The sequence below is a fragment of the Pteropus medius genome, unplaced genomic scaffold, assembly GCF_902729225.1.
Source record: "Pteropus medius unplaced genomic scaffold, Ma_sr-lr_union100, whole genome shotgun sequence".
NCBI classification, from domain to species: Eukaryota; Metazoa; Chordata; class Mammalia; order Chiroptera; family Pteropodidae; genus Pteropus; species Pteropus medius.
Window position 1 is genome coordinate 4,519 of NW_024347420.1, and position 9,154 is coordinate 13,672.

General features: G+C 49.3%; 1 pseudogene; it reads left to right on the forward strand.

Moving 5' to 3' along the window:
• Nucleotides 1-555: 555 nt before the first annotated feature.
• LOC120614195 (spermatogenesis-associated protein 31A6-like) lies at nt 556-8,902 on the forward strand (annotated as a pseudogene).
• The last annotated feature ends 252 nt before the right edge of the window (nt 8,903-9,154 follow it).

Consider the following 9,154-nt stretch of genomic DNA (forward strand, 5'->3'; position numbering starts at 1 on the left):
CGACGTCCGCACGGTCCTGGGGCCCCTACCAAAAACTGCCTCAGCACTCCCAAGATCACGCTCCACAAAGCGAGAAACCACGGGCGGTGGGCTAGGGCAAGTGCCCTAGAGGCCTCCCCAACCGCAAATGGTCCAACGCCCTGGTGCACTGATCAATTTTCCCACAACGAGAAGATCTCGCTGGGGCCTCCAAATGTTGTGACCGAAATAACCAGGCCCAACTCGAGTGCTCTAGTCCAAGAGACAGTTTATTAGCCGGCGGCTATCCTTGCAAAGGAGCAGCCCCGAGACGCAGGGGCACAAAGGTTTTAAGCCCTCGATCCCATCCCCCACATCCTTAATTTTTACACAAAAGACTATATCTCCTCCATTCATTAACTGATAACTAAGAGGTGGGTAAGCAAGCAGGGGTACAGAAGCAGAATGCGTCATTGTTAAAATATTTTGTACCTATAGGCAGTGATCCGGCCAGTAAATCCCTTTAGTTAATAAATTTTTAGCAGATAACTAACTAGAAGTGAGACATGGCGGTTAGCACGTACCATGTCTTATCCTTAACCTATTGTTTCTAAAGGTGAGGTCACTACATTATGTGATTCTTAGTTTCCACGAATTTTTAAAGACTTTGTTTACCTATTTTCCTCTGATGGTATAGCTACACAGCATTAAAAGCCTGCCAGTAATCTCAGTCTTTGTTCTATAGGTTCTCCATGGTCTGGCCATAGGGAACAAATGGTTGGGTTTATTGCATAGGGTGTTTTCCTTTCATAGGTAGTTCGTTAGTAATCCCAGAAGAAATCTCTGTGAGATGTCCCCTGAATTTCCTCCCCCACGGGGCAGTCGTGTGGTCTGCAGTGGGTAATGGATGTGGAAGCATTTTGTAAATGACAAAGTTCTACCTTTCTTGAGCCTTGCCATCACTGTCAGGAATTATTGTCCTTGACTTGAATGCTTGGGCTCCAGAGACCTCCCTTCAAGGTGGCTCCCCTAAAGGGCCATTACCCTAGCCTCCTGTAAGACCCCCAGGCTCTGACTTCACTACGTGACCCAGTCTCTTGATTTCCAGTTTGCAGAGATTGCCTGAAAGAACTGGAAGAGGCTCAGAGCCTGATTTCTCTTCTGCAAAGGTAAAGAATCTTCCCCTTCTCTCGGGTCCGCCACCCTCTGGGCTGCTGGACACCTTGAACTGACATGGAAGGGAGGGCAATGGGGTATGGGTGTGGCTGCAGCCCTGGGGTGACAGACAGCAGGAGCACTGTGGAATCAATGTCGGGGATGGGGAGGACCCTAGGCACCAGGTGCCCACCCTGCAGGATCTCCTGGCCCCACGTGCCCCTGGCTGCAGCTTGTGCCTCCGTGTCCTGCAGCCACCTGGGAAGGCTCCCTGACAAAGGCAGCTTTTGTCAGAGCTCAGGTCAAGAAGCCACTGGTGAGGCGTGCAAAGCAGTTCCCGCCAGCCCTGTGCAGAGCCTGTAGAAGATGCTGCTTCCGTCATGTCCCCGTTGGCTTCCCCAGCTCCTCCGACTGAACGCCTGCTACCTCTGGCCTCTGCCCTGTCACAAAGTCCAACAACCTCCTCAGTTTCTGTTCATTCACGCTCATCCCTGAGTGCCTCTTAGCCACCAGTCTGTCCTTCCCCTGAACGGCCTTTCACCGTGGCCACTTGCACTATTCCATTCCACCTCATGATCCCCTGATTCAGAGACCCACTTTACACCTCCAACAGCCTCCTCTGTGCCCCCACTGCCAGACTCCACTATGACACTTCCTCAGTGTGACTTGATGGCATTCCCACTCAACACCATCCCACAAACTTCGTCTCCACACACACCTTGGTCAGTTTCTCCCATCCCAGTCCCAGCCATCTCAGGCCTTGACTACTCAAGCTGTTCCATTTTGACCCTGTCTTGGTGGCAGGTGGCTACCAAAGCCTTGTGCCTCTCAAACTCATCACGGTTCAAATCTCAACAACAGCACTTCTCCCACGACTCACAAGAGGCCTTACTCAGGGGAGACTCCACAGACAGAATGGTAGAGGCTGTTAGCCCCTCCTTACTCGAATCCGATGACCAGAATCTCCTGGAGATACAAGTCACAGGGAGAATCAAGATAAAGATTTGGAAGGAAAAAGACAAAGACGGATTATATCCAAAACAAATGAGCCCAGACTACCACCTGAATTCTTTGGGGAAAATGTTGCAATCACTAGGTGCTGAGCAGGACACCACAATCCCCCAACCCTTCTGGACCGCGAAAGATAAGCCAGAGCAACTGCCTAGTCCTCAGCAGCTCTCATATCCTAAGGTCTTGGGGGACCATCTACAGCAAAAATACAACCAGCTTTTTTGGGGTCTCCCCTCTCTGCACAGTGAATCCCCGGTGGCTACTGCCTGGATCTCTGAGAATTCTTCCACACTACAGTCTCCCTCATTCTTATTCAATGGAATCTCAAATGCCTGCCGAATTGATCTGCAGGCTAAACTACCTCCACTGCTTTCCCATTCCCAGCCCCTGCCCCAGCTGGAGTTCCAACCTCAAGCCTTGATTCCAACGATGCTGCAAATACAGACCCCACCTCTGGCTCAGGCCCAGGCCCATTTCCAATCTTCTGTACAAATCTTACGACCTTCTTCTCCATCCCAGATTAGAGCCTATGGTGTGTCTTGCCCGACAGCCCGGAATGAGCTAAAATCTCTCACCTCAATTGAGATTCAAAATACAGAATGGCCCTTGTTGCCAAAGCAACTAGAAAGTGGGTGGGCTCTGCCCTCTGTGGTCAAAAGATCTCAGGAAGGCTTTAATATCTTCACTCCCAACCTTCCTGAGGACAGCTGGGTGGTCTCCATCCTTTCTGAGAATGTTCCAATCAGTCCAGAGCTCCGGAGGCAACTGGAACACCACCTCCAAAAGTGACTTATCCAACACCGCTTGGAGCTACCTCGCAAGATACAAGAGTCTCTGGAACTAAGGCAGCTTCAGGGCAAATTACCAGGGAAATGTCCGGTAAAAGACAAGCATGGGCCCTCACGGCCCTCTTCCTTCACAGGTGAAAGCAGCAAGGATGCACAGAAGGTGGGGTTCCAGCGAAAGCAAGGCATGGGCAAGGTCTCTAAATACCTCTCCAGGTCCTCCAAAGGTCTCTAGTGGTATTTCAAGAAGTAGACTCTGAAGGGTCAGAAAATGACTGGATGCTTTTAAGAAAGGACTTGACAAGTGGTTTGCTGAGGAGCTTAGACAAAAATCTAGAAAACATCCCAAAAGGCCATTTAGGCAGGAATTTGGGGCAAACCAGCGAGGGTTTAATCCCCGTGAGTGTGCGTCGATCCTGGCTTGCTGTCAACCATGCTTCTCCCAAGTCCAACGCTCACATGGAAACCAGGAATTTGGGAATCTTAAAGGGTTGGGAACCCTGGGTGAACCCCTCCCACAGGGTTTCCTTTCTCAACACAAACATTCAAGAGATGCTGAAAGCACATATGACAAAGTTTTGGGTGAGGCACATGTGGAGCCTGCCCCTCAAGCTCATCAAGTCCATTAATCTCTTTAAGTTGAAAAACCCACTCTGCAGTTTGCCTTTCCTCCCTCAGCTCCCTGTGTCCCTGGAGACCACTCAATAATCCAGTTTGCTGAGGTCCTTGGAAAGACTCCTCAGCCCCATCTAGGAGAGAAAGCGATAGGAGAGGAGTCAGTTCCCACCCTGGAGAGGCCTCTCCTGGCCCCCTTACCTGTGTGTGAGGAAATCCAGAGGGCTCTGGGACAGATCCCACTTGGTGATGACCATGGGACCACAGGCATCTCTGGCTAGACAGGAGGGCAGGCCGCCACCTCAGGCCGTCACATTCACCTGGCAGAGTGGGATTGTGGAGTGGACCATGAAGGACAGCACAGAGCCCAGTCCAGGTTCAACAATGGGCAGGAATGAGCCAGGAGGGAAGAGTGGTCTACATGCCTCACGAGACCCCAGCCATCAGGTAACAGTGCCAGAGATGAACATAGGATCCCAATCTTTGAGGGCCAAGGAAGCCAGGGAGGCAGGGAAGGCCACATTGTCCCCTGCTTTTCAACCAGAGTCTACAGACATCTTGGGAACCAATGTGCTGACAAAGTCCCAAAAGAAAAATGCACATATGAGTAGTTTAGAGGCTCCAGGGACCGGTAGAAGTCCCCTATACCCTAGAATGACTGTTCTCCAAGATCCAGCAGAGCCACGCCTTAACACAGAGTGAGTTTAAGTCCAACGTAAAGGTACAGTCAGAGAACCTGCCACACGACTGTCCCATACACAAGCCCCTTGCTACTGACAACTTGGCCTCTCAGGTGCCTCAGTGCCATCCCCAGGGAGTGCCCAATGGAGACAAGCTAGTTTTCCAGATGCTGTGTGGCCTCAAGGCAGCCTCAAGCAGCAGTCCAGAGCAGCAGGAGCCCAGGACCAAAAGATATCAAGGCTTTTGGAAGAATCAGAGCGAGATGTTTGTCCCTACTTATGAGAGAGAGGACTGCAGGTGGCCCAACCCAGGAGAGCATGCAGAAAAGCTCGAGAAATTGGGGACCTGTCAAGACAGGAGTATGAGTTCCTCTGCCCAAGCCAGAAAAACTGTAGGCTCTGTTGGGAAGAGTGGTCTACATGCCTCACAAGACCCCAGCCATCAGGTAACAGTGCCAGAGATGAACATAGGACCCCAATCTTTGAGGGCCAAGGAAGCCAGGGAGGCAGGGGAGGCTACACTGTCCCCTGCTTTTCAACCAGAGTCTAGAGACATCTTGGGAACCAAAGTGCTGACAAAGTCCCCAAACACAAATGCACATTTGAGTAGTTTAGAGGCTCCAGGGACTAGTATAAGTCCCCTATACCTTAAAATGACTGTTTTCCAAGATCTAGAAGAGCTATGCCTTAACGCAGAGGTGGTTAGTGAGTTTAAGTCCAACGTAAAGGTACAGTCAGAGAATCTGCCATAAGACTGTCCCATACACAAGCCCCTTGCTGCTGACAACTTGGCGTCTCAGGTGCCTCAGTGCCATCCCCAGAGAGTGCTAGTTTCCCAGGTGCTATGTTGCCCAAGCAGCAGTCCATGGTAGCAAGAGCCCAGGACCAAAAAATATCAAGACTTTTGGAAGAATCAGAACAAGATGATTGTCCCTACTTATGAGAGACAGGACCTCAGGAGGCCTGACCCAGGAGAGAATGCAGAAAAGCTTGAGAAATAGGGGACCTCTCAAGACAAGGGTATGAGTCCCTCTGTCCAGGCTGCGGAAACTGTAGACTCTGTTGGGAGGAAATACCTCCATATGATAACAGAGAAGGAACAGGGTGTTTTAAAAAAACTTCTTCAGAAAAAAAGGATGAGGCTTTTGTCCAGTGGATTTTCCCCCGTAAAAAACTTAAAGGTCAGGATGCTCTGAAAAGTGCAAGCCCAGATCAGCCACTGCCCAGAACCAATGGCCAGTCAAAAGCAGGTCAATTATGGACAGCGAGAATGTGGAGGCTCAGGAGCTCATGACAGCTGTGGGACAGATTCTAGAGAAGAAAATGGCCATTCACCATGGACTTCATGCCACAAAGTTAAAGGAGCACAAACGGGAACTTCAAGGCCCAGTATGTGGGTATTTCTGCTACTACAGCCTTCTTTTCTACACAGAGCAAGCGAGAATGATGAGTTACATGGCCTGCAGTCAGCAGGCTGACTCCTAGGACCAGAATTGTCCATCAGGGAAAGGCACGTCAGACGGGGCAGTCCCTGAAAAGTGTCAGATTCGATGATGAGCAGCTGGAACTGAGTTGCCTCCCATCTCTACCCCACAAGAAGACACTGTCCCTAGTGAGTGCCTGCCAGTATAGGCCAAAGATGCCAGGCACGCCAGGCCACTAACCACATTGCCCAAGGCATTATTGTCTTTTTCAAGAAGGTGTCTTGCATGGTCCATGCTTCACTAGCTTTTCTAGTAGGCAAATATGTCTCCAAGAAAAAAAAAAATCAGTCCATGTAGAGAAGCGTTTTCTCATTAGTACATTCAAAATATTTACTTTTCCCCAATATATGTTTTTTTCTCATAAAAGGGTGGTGTAGTGACTTTTCCTTGTGCTTGCTAGGTGTGTGCTTTGGCCTCGAGAAGAAAGGGGCATGGAGGGAGGCTGATCGTGGAATTGCGAGCTTACTCCTTACCCCAAGTCCCTTCATTGCCCCTGATATTTTCACAATACTTTCATTACTCAAACAACAAAAACTACTCTAAAACAAGATGAAAAAAACATAAAAACTCCACTCGAGGATCTGGTTCAACTCATCTTTCTCCTGCTTCCACTCAGCTTTGAAATTGTGCAGCTGTAGGAAATAGGTTTACAGGGGCCTCACAGGGTTGGTCATTCCCACTCAGGCTCCAAGAATTGTCAGGAAGTTTTGGGGTGGGGAGCTGCTGGGCCCTGAGTTCAGAAGCAAGAGAAATCTTGCCCCTGGATCTCTTGGGCCCTAAAGACTCCTTAAGATCCCTTTTCACCTAATGAAGGCTGCGATGGGGATGGCCTTGTGAACCCCTCTCAGCTTAGCCTGAATAAAATGTACAGCTCGCCCTCCCCCACCTCTGCCTTTCCCACATGTAGAGACCAGACAGATGGCACTTCCTGCTTTGTGTGTGCGTAGGTGTGAGCCTCAGGGAGGATGATGATGAGGGCTGTGTTCACTCCTGCCACAAATGAATGAATGGTCATGGTCACTGGTGACCTGCCTTTTCCTCTATTAACCCCAGGGGAGGAATTCTGGATGAATGGAACAGGGTGTGACTATGTGTGGGTAACTATCTGATAGTCGATACTGTGAAACTTGGGTGGGATGTGGGTGAAGAACTGAAAAGGTTGGATCCAAGAAAGGAGGCAAAGTGACACAGAGTGTCCATAAATATGCAGCGACTGAGAAGCTCTGATGTCCCACCATCATCTATAGGTGTGGGAGGAGGGAAGGGGAAAGGGTCCCAACCTGTCTCCACCTTCTTCAGCTCTGAGATCACAGATATAAAAAAGCCACCTCTAGGGCCAAATCTGCAGAATTAAAGCAAGTCAGGAATGGTTAATTGTCTCCACAATACAGTTTCTAAGCTTGCACATCCTTGCCTCCTGAATTCTAGAAAAGATGACTTAACAACAGGTGGAAAAGCCAGGACTAGAGAACTCAGTGTCACTCCCAGTCTGGTGACCTTTACATAAACACATGGCCCAAGGTCTGCTCCAGGGGAGAGTTGGGGACTTAAAAGGCTGAGAGACTGGCCTGCCATCATGTAGTAATTCTTATGTGATTCTAGCCTTGCTTATCCCAGAGCCCTGCAGGAGACAAAGACACCACACAAGATTTGTCACACGGGACGGCGGAAGTGACCTGTCCAGAATGGATAGTGCACTCCAGGATTGGTCCCTGCGTGGTCTGCTCCTTGTGCAGATTGCTTCCTCTCTGGCCCCAAGCCACACAGAAAAAAAGGGAGACCAGGAGCAATCTCTCTAGAGTGATTCTGCACTTTGGGCCACATTTGGCACACAGGGGTTCCAGCTCAGGGGGGTCCTTCCAGTGGTGGAAAGTCTTGTTCCAGGACAACCCTGATCTGATGACAGCAGGAATGCCTGTCAGAACCCCAATGTGCGGGACCAAAACCAGCGTTGAGGGGTGCAGGGGCATAGGTGTTCTCATGCCGCGGGATCTTCCTGGAGCTAGGTCCTGCCTCTGGGACCCAATCCTGAGCAGCCACCGGGCTGCGCACAGCAGTGCAGCCTGCACCTATGGAAGGGTGGGACCCAGGGCAGGAAGTGCCCCAGGTCCGCAGGTGCTTGGGAGAGGGTGTCTCACAGCTGGGACCTCGAGCTTGGCTGTGCTCATGGGTCGTCTCAGGCACCGAATGGTGAATTCTGAGTGTGGGGGGAGCCGGACATGCACGCCATGCTCCTGTCAGCAAAGTACCAGAGTGACTGGGATGCTGACGGAAGCAGCAGCAGGAAGGGGCGAGTCCCGCTGCTCATCAGTGGTTGCTCAGTCTTTCATAAGGCACAGTAAGGCCAGCTATAGAGAAACCCACACAGGGACCTCTCACACAGAGATGGCACACACAGACACCTCCTAACAGAGACTTCTCACACAGAGACCTACCTCCCGGACACCTCCCAAAAGAGAACTCTTCACACTGAGGTCTCACAGAGATGCCTCACAACAGACATGTCACAGACACATACAGAGACATACAACACAGAGACCTCACAAAGGTACCTCCCAATAGACACCTCTCACAGACACCTTCCAGAGACCTCTTGTTTTCCCACAGAGATCTCATAATAAGACCCCCACAGAGATGTCACAGAGACATCCCACAGAGACCTCCCACATAGACTGACCCAGAAACAACACACAGACAGCACATGTGGCCTCACGGAAACCACCTGAGCACCACCCACTGACAATTCCTTCTTAGTGAATGTGCAACTCAGACAACTGACAGCAAAGAGAGGTATTACTTGTGTCTCCTTGAGATCCTCGAGACACTCTGACATTGTCAGGTCACCATCATACTAAATGGGGTTCTCTACTTGGAGAAATGCTTGGGAATTTTTGTTCTTTTGTAATGTCATTGCTTCAACAAAAAAATTACAAATTCCACATGTAGATTTGCAAAATTAATTATTCTGCAGGTTTTCAGTAGCTTGAGAATCGTAAATTTTAAACACGACTAAAACACTGTCATCCTCCAATGACAGAAAATCTTATTCGGTTTTAGTGATCGCAGAGCCAAATTGTATGACTGTCGCATATTTTTTGTTGTTGTTGTTGGGGGCTACACCTGAACTTGAGATGGCTTATTTGTTTACTTTGGAAACATAATGTCGATGTGCAACAAATGGATTCTAGGAATGAAATAAACCAGGAAAGAGGCATCTGAATGTTTACTCACTTCCCAGAGGGCTTGGTAACTACCACATTTTGCACATACAGTTTGATTGTGGAGTTTGTTTTATTTTTTAACAAGTAACAAATGTGAGGATTTTTTACAAATAAGTCAAATTCCTAGCAACATTCCTATTATATCATCTGACAAAATCATACGTAATATTATTTTTCTTAAAATGTAGTAATCCGTCAGATGATGAGATTACACATTTCTAGGATATGACACTGTCCTAATGTTC